Source organism: Leucoraja erinacea, chromosome 13, assembly GCF_028641065.1.
Source record: "Leucoraja erinacea ecotype New England chromosome 13, Leri_hhj_1, whole genome shotgun sequence".
In the NCBI taxonomy this organism is placed as follows: Eukaryota; Metazoa; Chordata; class Chondrichthyes; order Rajiformes; family Rajidae; genus Leucoraja; species Leucoraja erinaceus.
Genome location: NC_073389.1, coordinates 47,221,987 through 47,236,856, shown reverse-complemented (window position 1 = coordinate 47,236,856; position 14,870 = coordinate 47,221,987). Strand labels below are relative to the sequence as shown.

At 44.3% G+C, this 14,870-nt stretch overlaps 1 protein-coding gene across 1 annotated transcript in view; it reads left to right on the top strand.

Moving 5' to 3' along the window:
* Positions 1 to 390: 390 nt before the first annotated feature.
* The window catches only part of kcnj6 (potassium inwardly rectifying channel subfamily J member 6), a 144,893-nt gene continuing 130,413 nt past the window's right edge, over positions 391 to 14,870 (top strand). Inside the window, exon 1 of the mRNA XM_055645140.1 lies at positions 391 to 952. The gene's annotated coding sequence lies outside the window, so the exon portion shown is untranslated. The remainder of the gene's footprint in view (positions 953 to 14,870) is intronic.

Below are 14,870 nucleotides of genomic sequence, written 5' to 3'. Positions count from 1 at the left end.
TTGTTTAATCCCTTCCCAAGAGTTCTGTGGGATCACCATGGACTGCACGTGATGGGGGATGTGCCACTTCCCCAGGGGGCAATTAGGAATGGGCAAAAATGCTGATCACGCAAATATATAAAAAGACACGCAAATCACTTCCATATAATCTATTCCAGGGAGGTTGGTTGTCATTCTGTTGAAACAAGGAACTGCAGATGCTGGTTTATACCAAAGATAGACACAAGGTGCTGGAGTAACTCAGCGAGTCAGGCAGCATCTCTGGAGAAAAAGGCTCATCCATTTTCCACCAGAGCTGCTACCTGGCCCACTAGGTTACTCCAGCACCTTGTGTCTATCTTGTAGTCAAATGTCATTGCCTCCCATCTGATAATTCAGACGTGGGGTTGTATAAGCTTTAAGATCTACTCTGCATGTGGAGTTAGAATCTAACAGATGTAAATATGCTTCAAATTCACTTTAACGAACGGTTTCCAATCTGTGGCGCTCCCTCAGTCAGCCCTGGCCCACTTCGCCCTGGTCCCCAGTACGGGGCGCTGTGTTGAGTTGCTCACAGATCAGGCACTTTACTGAGATTCTAGGTCACTGAAACTCTGAAGAATTCATGAAAATCTATGGTTTTAATGACGTTTCCTGTACGCGGGCGTTGACTTCTCCGCCTGGCTGCGTGTCATTTTTTTTTTAATTCCCCTCTCTTTCTCTCCATCTCTCTCTCTGTCCCTTTCTCTCGCTGGCTTCTGCACACTTGATGTCGGATCTCTAACAGCCTGCTCTCCCGGCACCCCCTCTCTCGCACACCCACCGTTTCCTCCCCTTTCGCTGCACTCCTGTAGCCTGCGATGGTGCATCGCGTCCCCGCGTCGGTCACTGGAAACCCACGGCTGGTGATGTGAAAAGAAAAAATCCTTCTTCTTCGCTCGCCACCCTCTATCGATTCTGCCCGTCACTTCTGGTGAGTGGAAAACCTTTCCAAAGTCAGCCTCAATCTTTCTCCTTATGTTTAAGAGAGGGGATGAAATCATGGTCAAGTGAGCCCTGTAGGTAAGATGTTCTTATGAAATTTTCAGGGTTGTTTGCGTTGCCACACAGTTAGTTTACCTTAGGTGTAGAACGAGGGTGGGGGGGGGGGGGGGGGGGGGTCAACAATGAAACACAAAAGAAGAAATTAAATAGGGAGAAAAAAGCAGGAGAAATATCAAGTTCCATAATGTATCTGTATTTACACGTCTGATGGGCCAGATCCTTTTACAAAGGGGATTTTAGATTGAGATTTGAATTCTGTGTTAATAATTTCAGCTCTCTGTGGCAAGGTGGGGTGGGGTGTTTAAATATAATTTATCTCTGTAAATCGAGTCATTGGATTGTGTCGTTTGCCGATCTTCAATGTAATCTCAAGTCTATGTTTCTATGAGTCTGTGGGTTGGAGATGGGTTTTTTTTGGGGGGGGGGGGTGGTTGGCAGTCTGTAATGATAACGTGTGGGCAATAAGCGGGTGAAAATGTGGAAGAGTTGTACGCAGGGGAGACAGGGGGTGATAAGAAGTATTGTGTGGTGTGTTCTAGCGGAGAGCTTCCCGTATAGTGGCCGGCCTGCCCGCTGTGTCTCCATGGCTACATCAGCACCTCCGTCAGCACCTCGGACAGCGCTCTCTGAGCCTCGGACCAAATGGGTGGCGCGGGGTCACTTTCTGTGGACCTGTACTTGGGACGGGGTCGGGGGGACAGTGGGAGGTGGATGAATGGTGGTGATGGGGTGGGAAGGGGTGGGTGAGAAGAGGGGGGGGGGGCAGATCGCTCTTTGATTAAACCAGCCGAGCGCCTTGCAAACGATACACACCATTAATAAATCAAATTGTGAGCGAAAACGTTGAAAGTTTCTGTGACGACCCCCCAACCCTCTCTGCCCTCCTTCCACTGATTTTACCCAAGGGTTAGAAATGTAAACTTCGCTGCAAATTGCCAACCCGCTGAAGTGTCAGCCCCACACCCCCCTAGAACCCAGACCAATGTCGCCTCCTGAGAGAATTGCCGTTTTAAGGGCGGTTCAGGCGGCATTTTACATAACGGGGGATTTCTGTGTCTCCGTTCAAAACTGACGATGTTCCTGAATTATATTTAACAGCAGGCGTTGTCCCAGCAACAACGATTTTTTTTCTCTCTCTCATCACAATTGCGGAAAGTACACTGTGTTGAGCCGGTCTGTGTGTTCTTGCAGCGAGTACAGATGAGTGCTGTGTATTTTTTTTTAATTATGTAATTTACATATGCCCCCCCCCCCCCCCCCCCCCTCCTTCGTAAAGAGGGTACGGGGGGGAGAGGAAGGGGGACTCGATTTCGCTACTTTTCCTAAAAGCTGATTCACGTTTCCCAACCGGTAAACATGACAGATGAACGCAATCCTCGGTTTCTGGGGATTTTGAAGTGTGGCGTGATGGTCAAAGGTTTGTCTTAAAGCGGGGAAGTGGGTGTACATTAGTGGCAGGCGAATGACTGGAATAGAGTGGCCGACGGAAAGAAGCCCGCTAGATTGAAATCTTACTCTGTGAGGCATTACATAACACACGCCGGGAAACATGGAGGTGCATTCGAACAACAACCATAGTTAAACATGCTTGGTTTCAAGCGCCAGCCCTGATCATTCGTTATTTGCCTTACATTCTGTTCCAATTACCTTTCCAAGCATAGTGTTGTAAATAACATCTGATGTTAATGATGTCCTTCGATGAAAACATTATCAGACTTCTTCTTTAATAAAATCGCATAAATAAATCTACATCCAGCAAATACACTATATAGTCACAGGCAGCATCTCTGGATATCCAGATATATCTCTGGGTGCTGCCTGTCCCGGTGAGTTATTCCAGCATTTTGTGTCTATCTTCGATGAAAACCAGCATCTGCAGTTCCTTCCTACACGATAAACCATCTATTTGAACATAGCACATGATTTTGAATGTCTGTTTCGATATGTCAGTGATGAAAAAAACATCCCATTTTTTCTTTACGTGTGAAGTCATCTTAAACGATCTATTATTTATAGATAGCAATGTTTTTTTGTAATCGAGTCGTCTTTTAACGTGGTTGTTGGTGTCACGGGGGTAAGTTAGTTAAATTCAAGCGGTTGATAGGGAAAGAAAGATGTACAAGTGAAGGAAGGAACTGCAGATATTGGTTTGCACCGAAGACAGACAGAGAATGCTGGAGTAACTCAGCGGGTCAGGCAGCATCTCAGGAGAAAAGGAATAGGCGACATTTCGAGTCGAGACCCTTCTTCACATGAGTTCTATGCTATCCTACCTTCTATTCCCTATGCACTAGGGGCAATTAACCTACAAACCTGCACGTATTTGGGACGTGGGGGGAAACCGGAGCAATCGGAGGAAACCCAGGCGGTCACAGGGAGAACGTGCAAACTCCCCACAGGCAGCACACGAGGTCATTGTCAAACCCGGGTCCCTGGCGCCGTGAGGCAGCATCTCTGCCACTGTGCTGCCCTAAAGAGAGTTCAGGGGAGAGGGAACCGAGAGATATTAAGAGATGCATAGAATAAATTAACGAAAGAAATGCAAAAATATAGATCAAAGCCAGCAACGATGAACAAGAGTTGATTCCCGTGCAGTAAACACTGCCTTATCCCGATCGGACCCACTGCCCCGCACCTTCTACTTAAGTCGGTGATAACATCATCACAGTCCTCTAATAAATTCTCATAGATTAATGATAGACGCAAGAAGCAAGCATAGCTCAGCGGGACAGGCAGCATCTCTGGAGAGGAGTGGGTGACGTTTCGGGTAGAGACCCTTCTTCAGACTGCTTAGGGATAAGGGAAACGAGAGATATAGATGGTGATGTAGAGAGGGATAAAGAACAATGAATTAAATATATGCAAAAAAAATAACGATGACAAAGGAAACGGGACACTGTTAGCTATTTGTTGGGTGAAAACGAGAAGCAAGTGTGACTTGGGTGGGGGAGGAACAGAGAGAGAGGGGGGGGGGAATGTGGGGTCTACCTGAAGTTAGAGAAATGAACATTCATACCCCCTTCTCTCCAGAGATTCTGCCTGTCTCGCTGTGCTACTCCAGCTTTTTGCGTCTATCTTCGGTTTAAACCAACATCTGCAGTTCTTTCCCACAAATCAGATCATCGGTTTCCCCCCACAGTCCAATGATGTACAGGTTTGTAGGTTAATTGGCTTGGTGCAAGTGTAAATTGTCCCTAGTGTGTGCAGGGTGAGTGTTAGTGTGCGGGGATCGCTGGTCGGCGCGGACTCGGTGGCCAGAAGGACTGTTTCCGCGCTGTATCTCTAAACTAAACTAAACTATATGTTTGAACTTAGGACAGCCCATTCCCCCAACGAGAGATCCGTAATGTTTACATATATAGCGTTGACTCTGACAGTAAGAAAGGAGAAATTCTGTTTAAATGAACTTTCCATTGTATCATTCAGCAGACATGGCAGTGTAATGGTTCTTTTACAAGCATGATTATTGATCCAGTAACATCCAGGGGCGCTGATAAATTTCAATTCTGTTTTTTGTTTTTTTTAATCATGCTAATATCAATGACAGTAACTGCAAAGCCCTTGGATCAACGGTATATTTAAAAATTAAACTGGTTTACTAATGCATTTTATGATTGAACATGGATTAGTCCTTCAGGGATTATTAACTGTCTCCTCAGTTCAGAGACAATTAAGGATCCCCAGATCAATCTTCATCCACGTCCCAGCCATTAATCATTAATTAGAGACAATGAAATGAGTATGTAATGGTCCCCACACTTTACGAGACACAAGGAAGCAGAGTGGCACAATACTCCATACTTGGCTGAATGAGTTTAGTTCCTACAACACTCACGAACCTGCACGCCACACATACCTAGGTAGCCTGTGTGATATGGTGCTTTATCCACCATCTTCATGCTTAGAGAACAAGGTGGCTGTAATATATAATCTATCTATCTATCTATCTATCTATCTATCTATCTATCTATCTATCTATCTATCTATCTATCTATCTATCTATCTATCTATCTATCTATCTATCTATCTATCTACCTATCTATCTATCTATCTATCTATCTATAACTAAAGCTCTGATCTTGTGCTATTCCGGTTTGACCATTTTTTCTATTTGTGCAAAATGGAACGCGACAGCGCTACGATTTTTTGCCAGCTCACTCACCATTCTCCTGTGCTGCAAGTGCAAAAGTTTTGTTCCGATCGGTGGTATATTGTAAAAGTTAGCAAGCTTTAAAAATCGTAAAAAACGAGCATGCGCAGATCGATCTCCTCTCCCGCCAGTCAGCGCCGTGCAGATTAGTCTGTCACTCCCCGGGACAGTCCGCCCCTTCCTGCACCATCGCACCTTTACTGGAGCTGAGGGACGCTGTGGGTGGCCGGCGGAAGTCTCTAACCGGACACAATTTTTGAAGGGACCGGAAGCGTCGCGGCGATGTCACCAAGTGGAAAGTGGTGAATCTGATCGCGGCGGAGGAGAGCGTCTAGTGTCCGCTGTGAGTCTCAACCACAGCATCATTGCACCCGCAGCTCCAGCACATTGCCCTCTGGTCCCCCTCACTGGCTCCTGCCCCCTCCCCCGTGATACCCCCCTCTCTCCCCCATGGCTCTTCCCCCGTCTTTTCTCCGAACTCTTCCCCCCCCCCACCCCGCTCCCCGAGGCCTGCTCTGAGGGCGCCGATTGCTGATGCTCCTCCGGGGCACTCAAGAAGGGAGAGGAGCGACAACCTCGAGATCCTGGGGAGGGAGAGTGGGGGAGGAGAGGGGGATAGAGGAAGAGGAGGGGGGAGTGGGGAGGAGGAAGGAGTGGGGAAGAGAGGGAGAGGAGGCCAGTGGGGAGGTTGAGGAGGGATAGGGGGGGGGATCGGGGATGGTGAGGAGTTGGGGAGATGGGGGGATAGAGGGATAGGAGGGGGGTTAGGGAGGGGAGAGGAGTTATGAAGGGGGGAGGGGAAGTGACTGGAGGGTGGGGAAAGGAGGGGCGAGAGAGAGGTGGAGGTGAGGGGAAGAGGGGAAATGAGAATGGGTAGTTGGTGGGAGGGGGGATGGGGAGGGATAGTGGAGGGGGGATCGGGAAGGGGGGGGGGGGGGGGGGGGGGGGTGGGGGGGAGGGGGGGGATGGAAGGGGGGGGGGGGGAGGGAGGGAATGGGGGGAGTCGGGGGGGAGGGAATGGAGGGGGGTGGAAGGTAGGGAGTGACTGAGGGTATGGAGTGACTGAGGGTAGGGGAAAGGAGAGGGAGAGGGGGAAAGGGAGAGAGAGGGAGGGAGGGAGAGAGAGGGGGGAGAAGAGGGAGGGTGGAGGAGGGGGGAGAGAGGGCTAGGGGGACGAGGGGGTGGAGGAATGAGCTGTGGCTAGGGACGGAGGGGAAATGAGCTGTGCCTGTGTGTAGTGGGGGTATATGGGTGAGTGGTGGAATATTGGGTTGGGGGACCAAGCCTCCTGTGTGACAGGGACCCAATGGGTCCCCCACTTAGTCTAGTACATATGAAATATAATGAGCAAATCATTACATGGATAGGGCAGGTTTAGAGGCATATGGACCAAATGCTGGCAGATGTGACTAGTGTAGCTGGGGCATGTTGGCCGGTGTGGGCAAGTGGGCCGAAGGGCCTGTTTCCACACTGTATCACTCTATAACTCTAAGGATTCTTCTACAATCTCCACTACCCTGAAGAGCAGAGCATTCCACCAAGCAGCAAGTTTCCATCTACTTTACAGACCAACGTAAATGTATCACCATTCCATCAACATTACTAGATCAAGATCCTGGGATTTCTTACCCAAATGTACCATGATGTACATTGCAGGTCATCACACTGTCTTCTTAAGGTCAATTATAGCAGAAAGAGATGTGTAATAAGAGATGCTAGTGTGCCCATATTCAATAAATAACACATTGAATTTGTTCAACGTAGTATGAATAACTCATTCAACAGAATACATTGAAGAAAGCCTGATGTCCTTACTGATATTGTTCCCTCTGCCAAATTAATCCTACATCACAAGCCTATTCTGTAAAATGCTTTTGGGTGTCTCGTGATCCTGACCGGTGCCATATAAATGCAAACCTCTCTGAGTTGAAGAGGTTAAGCTAAGTTCCGGGCCACTCGCCATGCATGCAATTGGCCTATTTAAAGGAAGACAGAGAATTCTCCTGATCAATTCCAGTGAATTGAGCCATCTGAAACCGCAATGTGAAACCACAATGTTCCTTGACATGATGCACCTTTCCAGCATTTTGCTGTTTTGATCTGAATTTTCATGGATATCAGTTTCCATATTCCTAATAAAAGCAAAACATACTATTATGTAGGAGTAACTCCACGGGTCAAACTCTGAAGAAGGGTCCAGAACCAAAATGGTGTCTATACATGTTCTCCAGAGATGCTGCCTGAATTACTCCAGCACTTTGTGCATTTTTTGGTAAACCAGCACTCGCAATTCCTTGTCTCTACATACTAACATTTACCTCTGTTCTCTCTGTGGAATATTGTTGGGAAAGAATATCTGCCAAGTTTCTCGACACTTTCTGGATCTCAAAAGTAATAAACAATTTTCTGGCAGAAAATATGTAATTTAATTGCAATCATGTCTTCCTGATGCTCCTACAGCGTTTAAATCAATTTTCAATGGATTGCCTTGTGACCTTTTGAACTGAGTCACAAGGAGGCTGACTGTGGATGATATATCAGCCTTTATCGATCAAGAAACAGACACTCCGAGACCCACCGGGTAGAATCTCCCAAACTCAAAACATATCAAACTTTTATACTCTTAAGATCAAAGATAACAGCAGGTCACACAAAATCCAACTTCAAAGCTATCATGATATTGTACACATCGTTATCTGCGGCTGACAGCAAGTACCATTGAAGTACATATATACAATGTGAACGCTCTGTAGCTGACAAGACACCTCTGAATGTCCCGACACCTCTGCTGGTACAAAGTAATCATATGGGTCTATACATATGAACCTAGACACCTGCAATTACTGTTGTGAGGAATGACTCACAACGCACAGAAATACCCCAATTATTAAAATAGAAAAAGAAAATAGAAAATAGAAAAATAGAAAATAGATACAGGAGGAGGCCATTCGGCCCTTCGAGCCAGCACTGCCATCAATTGTGATCATGGCTGATCATCCACAATCAGTAACCCGTGCCTGCCTTCTCCCCATACACCTTGATTCCCCTAGCCCCAAGAGCTCTATCTAACTCTCTTTCAAATCATCCAGTGAATAAGCCTCCACTGCCTTCTGTGGGAGAACTTCCCACATTCACTACTATTGGGGGGAAATCCTTCTTGACCCATCCTCTGTGGAATAATTCGCCTCCAAATTCAACTACTCTAAAGTGGAACAGAATCTCCACAAAATCCATTCTCTATTTGGGCAAATTCCTATCATGAACTATAGCCGATGCGACACCTAGATGCCCTCTTCTCTTACAAATTCTCTGCCAGCAGCCCTGCCATTTCACTTTGTGTATGTGCTGCCACTGGTTTCAACGTCCCCCAACATGTAACACTTTCACGTATCTGATTAATAACTCATTAACCACCCGGGCCCAGCATGCCTAATGTGATGCAAGAGAACTTGCTTCATCCCGTGACAACCATCTTCATCGTTATCTGCGGCTGACAGCAAGTACCATTGAAAGTACATATATACAATGTGAACGCTCTGTAGCTGACAAGACACCTCTGCATGTCCCGACACCTCTGCTGTTACAAAGTAATCATATGGGTTCTATACATATGAACCTAGACACCTGCAATTACTGTTGTGAGGAATGACTCACAACGCACAGAAATACCCCAATTATTAAAATAGAAAAAGAAAATAGAAAATAGAAAAATAGAAAATAGATACAGGAGGAGGCCATTCGGCCCTTCGAGCCAGCACTGCCATCAAATTGTGATCATGGCTGATCATCCACAATCAAGTAACCCTTGCCTGCCTTCTCCCCATACACCTTGATTCCCCTAGCCCCAAGAGCTCTATCTAACTCTCTTTCAAATTCATCCAGTGAATAAGCCTCCACCACTGCCCTTCTGTGGAAGAGACTTCCACAAATTCACTACTCTTTGGCGAAATCCTTCTGGACCATCCTCTCTACGTGATGCCACTTTCAAGGAAACTATATACCTGCACACCTAGATCCCTCTTCTCTACAATTCTCCCCAGAGCCCTGCCATTCACTGTGTATGTGCTGCCCTGGTTCAACTTCCCAACATGTAACACTTCACGTATCTGTAATAAACTCATTAACCACTCCTCGGCCCAGCTGCCAAATTGATCAAGAGACTGCTGCATCTTGTGACAACCATCTTCATTATCTACAATACTTTAGTGTCATCTACAAACTTGCTAATCATACCTTGAACACACGTGCTCATCCAAAGCATTGGTATAGATAACAAACAGTAATGGACCCAGCACCGAACCCTGCAGCACACCACTAGTCACAGGCCTACAACCCGCAAAACAACCTTCAACCATCATCCCCTGCATCCTTCCATGAAGAGTATTATCTCTCCATTCCGTTCTATTATTCTTTATAATGGGTATTGATAGACAAAAAGTCATTTTTTTTCCATTATGAGGCAAGTGACAAAAACACTGGCCCGTACAAGATTCCTTCATCTCTATCTGAATGGTGTGAAATAATTTTAGTCTCGACCCGAAACATCACCCATTTCCTCCTCTCCAGAGATGCTGCCTGTCCCACTGTGTTACTCCAGCTTTTAGTGTCTATCTTCAGTTTTAAACCAGCAACTGCGGTTCCCTTCCTACACATGATTTCTGGTTTGATAAATACCCAATGAAAATATTCAGATGAATATAGATAGATGGTATATAGCCTTCAAAGCTGTCCTTATAATTTCAAACTGATTACTGCTTTCAATGTACATTAGAATTGATATTCTGAAGACTGATTTTTGTTTTGAATTTATTGGTTGGTACTGCCGCATTATTTCATACTCCCTGAATAACCCTTAACGTCCACGAATTGTCATTATTTGCAACTACTCCACCCCCCACCCCCAAAAAAAAGTAAGTTGCAATCAATTTTGTAACTGTGAATTCAGAGTACAGTTGCCAAAGATGCTGTGTCTCTATTTTTAATACTGGCCTTGTTTCAATGTATCGTGCAAAATGTATTCTGAACTTTGCCCACTCCCAATATAATTTATGGTATCTGAGTCCTTTCAGAAATTTCCTTCCAAAACACAAGTCCTACGTATATTAAGTACTTTATATTTATAATCTACATCATTCCCTGTCACTTCTCCCAAACATTAACGTTATTTGTCATATGATGAACGTACTTTACAATTGTGCATTGTTAAAGTTTCTGTAAAGAGTGCACTCTGTGTAAAGCAAGGAATTGATACTAGTTGTAACGAGTGTTAGAGTGTTGGAGAGGCATTTTTCATTGGGGTATAAGAGAGCCACTAAGTTGGTGGACTATTGTGATATTTATGAAATCTTGACAAGGTTAATTCAGAGACTAGGGTCCTGAACTTAAAGAAAGGAGACTTTGAATGCATGGGACTGGAATTGGCTAGGATAGACTGGCAAATTATATAAAGGGTTGACGGTGGAGATTCAATGGCAAAGATTTAAAGACTGCATGGATGACTCCAAAAATTGTTCATCCTTGTCTGGCGAAAAAATAAAACGGGGAAGGCGACTCAACCGTGGTTAACGAGGGAAATCAAGGACAGTGTTAAATCCAAGGAAGAGGCATATAAATTAGCCAGAGGAAGCAGCAAACTGAAGGACTGGGAGAAATTTAGAACTCAACAGAGGAGGACAAAAGGGTTAATTAATAAGGCGGAAAAGAGCATGAAAGAATGCTTGCGAGAATATAAAATCTGACACTAAAAGAAAAAAGATTAGTGAAGACAAAGAGAGAAATAAGTAAATGGCAGAACAGTTAAATGAGTATTTTGGTTCTGTCTTCACAAACAATCTCCCAGACATATTAGGGGACCAAGAATCTAGTGGGAGGGAGGAACTGAAGAGAATCCACATTAGTCAGGAAATGGTGTTCGGTAAACTGTTGGGACTGAACGTAGATAAATCCCCAGGGTCTGATGGTCTGCATCCCAGAGTGCTCAAGGAGGTGGCCCTAGAAATCGTGGATGCATTGGTGATCATTTCCCAATGTTCTCGACTGGATCAGTTCCTGTGAACTGGAAGGTAGCCAAAGTAACTACACTTTTTACGAAAGGAGGGAGAGAGAAAACTGGGAATTATAGACCAGTTATCCTTACATCGGTAGTGGGGAAGATGCCGGAGTTGATTATTAAAGATAATATAGCAGCGCATTTGGAAAGCAGTGACAGGATCAGTCAAAGTCTGCATAGATTTATGAAGGGGAAATCATGCTTGACTAATCTTCTGGAATTTTTTGAGGATGTAACAAATAGAATGGATAAGGGAGAGCCAGTGGATGTGGTGTATCTGGACTTTCAAAAAGCCTTTGACAAGGTCCCACACAAGAGATTAGTGTGCAAAATTAGAGCACATGATATTGACATGGATAGACAACTGGTTGGCAGATAGGAAGCAAGGAGTAGGAATTAATGCTCCTTTTCAGAATGGCGGGCAGTGACTAGTGGGATGCCGCAAGGCTCGGTGCTGGGACCCCAGCTATTTACAATATATATTAACGATTTAGATGAGCGAATTAAATGTGACATCTCCAAGTTTGCAGATGACACAAAGCTGGGTGGCAGTGCGAGCTGCGATCAGGATGCTATGAGGCTGCAGGGTGACTTGGATAGGTTGGGTGAGTGGGCAGATGCATGGCAAATGCAGTAGTATGTGGATAAATGTGAGGCTATCCACTTTGGTGGCAAGAACAGGAAGGCAGATTATTATCTGAATGGTGTCAGATTAGGAAAAGGGGAGGTGCAATGAGAACTGGGTGTACTTGTACATCAGTCACTGAAAGCAAGTTTGCAGGTACAGCAGGCAGTGAAGAGAGCTAATGGCATGTTGGCCTTCATTGCGAGAGGATTTGAGTTTAGGAACAAGGAGGTCCTACTTGGACCGCCCTTGGAGTATAGTGTGGAATTTTGAGGAAATTTGAGGAAGGACATTCTGAAGAAGGGTCTCGACCCGAAACGTCACCCATTCCTTCTCTCCAAAGATGTTGCCTGTCTCGCTGAGTTACTCCAGTATTTTGTGTCTATCTTCGGAGGGATATGGATCACGTGCTGGCAGAGGAGATTAGTTTAACCTGACATTACGTTTGGCACAGACATTGTGTGCAGTAGGGCTCGGTTCTGTGCTGTGTTGTGCAGTGGTCTACAGTGTGTTTCATGTTCTATATAATTGAACTGATTAGATTTAGTATTTAGTCGAACAATCCAAGAACATGTGATAAAAAGTACTTTTTTAATACAACAACAGTGGGATTGCACTCAAGATTCAACAAAATGGGGGTGACAGCGTTTAAAAAGACGACTTGCTTTTCTAACATGGTAAATCAGCACAAGGTATTTCATATAACAATTCAGAAAACAAATGTGTCCTTAGTCGTTCATGGAGACATTGGGGCAGCTGGTCATGGGCCAAATGAAAGCTTTTGTTGCTCGTGCGACTTAAAGGATGAGAAAAATGGGAAGTTGAAAGGTTTAATATGGACATTTGAGACTTTCGATTTACAGCACTAAGGACTGCAATGGTGTGATTAATATTAAAGATGTGCAAGAGGCCAGAATTAGAGGAACTTAGATATCTCTGAGGAATTGCAGGGCAGAAGGTTACAGATTTAAGAAGTGGCCAGACCACTGGAGAAATTTGAACACAAAAAATGAGAATTTTTTAATCAAATTGTTTAAAGGCCATTTAGATTGCACGGATTAATGGTCCATACTGGAAACTTTAAGACTTTATCCTTTTCCTAAAGGTGCTGATGGATTTTGAAATCTTTCAATTATTTGTATTCAATATGTATGCATACAATAATCTGCCTACAATATTGAATACTGTATTCGATATTTTTTATCTCTGGTGATTACTCATAATTGAGACTGAAAGTTGTGAAAATAACAGGACAGAATGAACAATTAAATATTCCCTGCGGTGCGTTCCTCTCCTTCACATTCCCTGCTTTGATATTTTAAAACAATAGTTAAAACTGTTGGAATTAAGCAGCAGGTCAGGAAGTTTGTGGGAAGGTTGGTTAAAAACGCAGCTCTAAAGATCCGTCATAGGGATTCAATGCTTAATTTATTGAAATTGATCTAATCATTCCAATAATTAGCGTCGTACGTTTGAGGATTTTGGAAGGATTATAATTGCTTGCCCTATGATCATGTGTGCATAATTCCACCAAAGGTCCATTTAGAATAAACAGGTTAAATTACCCACGAAAATAGCAGACTATGCATGCGCAAGAGGCTGGAAGCTGCATGAAACACAAACATTGTGTAATTCCCCAGTACTTAGCAGGAGAATCTGTTCATTAAACCCACACCAGATGAGACCTCATGCAGAATCAATGAGCCCTTAAATGGACAAAAACTGCTGCTGGGGAATCACCAAGTTTTAAAGATTTTTTAATGAGTTGTGTTGGCTTTAAGGTTCTAACTTACCAACAAGTATTTTTAATTTGGTATTATTCATTATCGTGGATGTTTTAATTCATTTTAACAATATTTGAATGTCAGAAATGTTCAGAAGTGTTGAAAACACTTATGAGTAGGCAAAGCAGGATGCATGATTATGTCAGCCATCAACATTTTGATTGTTCTCAACTCTGTTCTATATCTTTGTGTCACAGTCTAACCATCAGAGGGTGAGCCTGAGTATAGGACTACTGGATACCTTCAACAGAGCGGGAAGAATGCCCTCCTTCTTTAGTTTGGTTTAGTTTAGTTTAGTTTAGAGATACTGCACGGAAACAGGCCCTTCGGCCCACCTAGTCCGTGCCGACCAGCAATCCCCGCACACTTACACTATCCTACACACACTAGGGACAATTTACTATTATACCAAGCCAAATTAACCTACAAACCTGTACGTCTTTGGAGTGTGGGAGGAAACTGGAGATCCTGGAGAAAACCCAAGCAAGTTCCGGGGAGAACGTACAAACTCCGTACAGACAGGTACCCGTAGTCAGGATCGAACCCAGGTCTCTGGCGCCGTAAGACAGCAACTCTACTGCTGCACACACGATGCCGTTCTACTGTACAGTAAAGCTATGGTTTGAAGTCCAGGGGATTATGTTCAGATACAAAATCATGTGGGAAATAGATAGGGTGGATGCACAGAGTCCTTTACCCCAGAGTTGGGGGAATCAAATACCAGAGGACACATGTTTAAGGTGAGAGGGACAAAATGTAATACAAACCTTTTTCACTTAGGTATATGGAACAAGCTGCCAGAGGAGGTAGCTGAGGTGGATATTGTAATAACATTTTAATGACACTTGGGTATGCAGATATATTTTTATATATTTTATGTGGATATAATTTGTATATATATATACATATATGAAGATATGTGGATAGAAAAGGATTAGGATATGGACCAAACGCAGGCAAATGGGACTAGCTTAGATTGGGCATCTTGGTCACATTGACATTGGGCCGAATGGCCTGTTTCTCTGAGGTATGACTATAACTCTTTACAATTTGTATATACAGTGCCTTGGTTTTCCAATGTAGGCACAGAATGCTGGAGTAACTCAACGGGACAGGCAGCATCTCTGGAGAGAAGGAATTGGCAATGTTTTGGGTCAAGAACTTCTTCAGACTGATGGACCTGAAATATCACCCATTGCTTCTCTCCAGAGATGCTGTCTGACCCGCTGAGTTACTCCA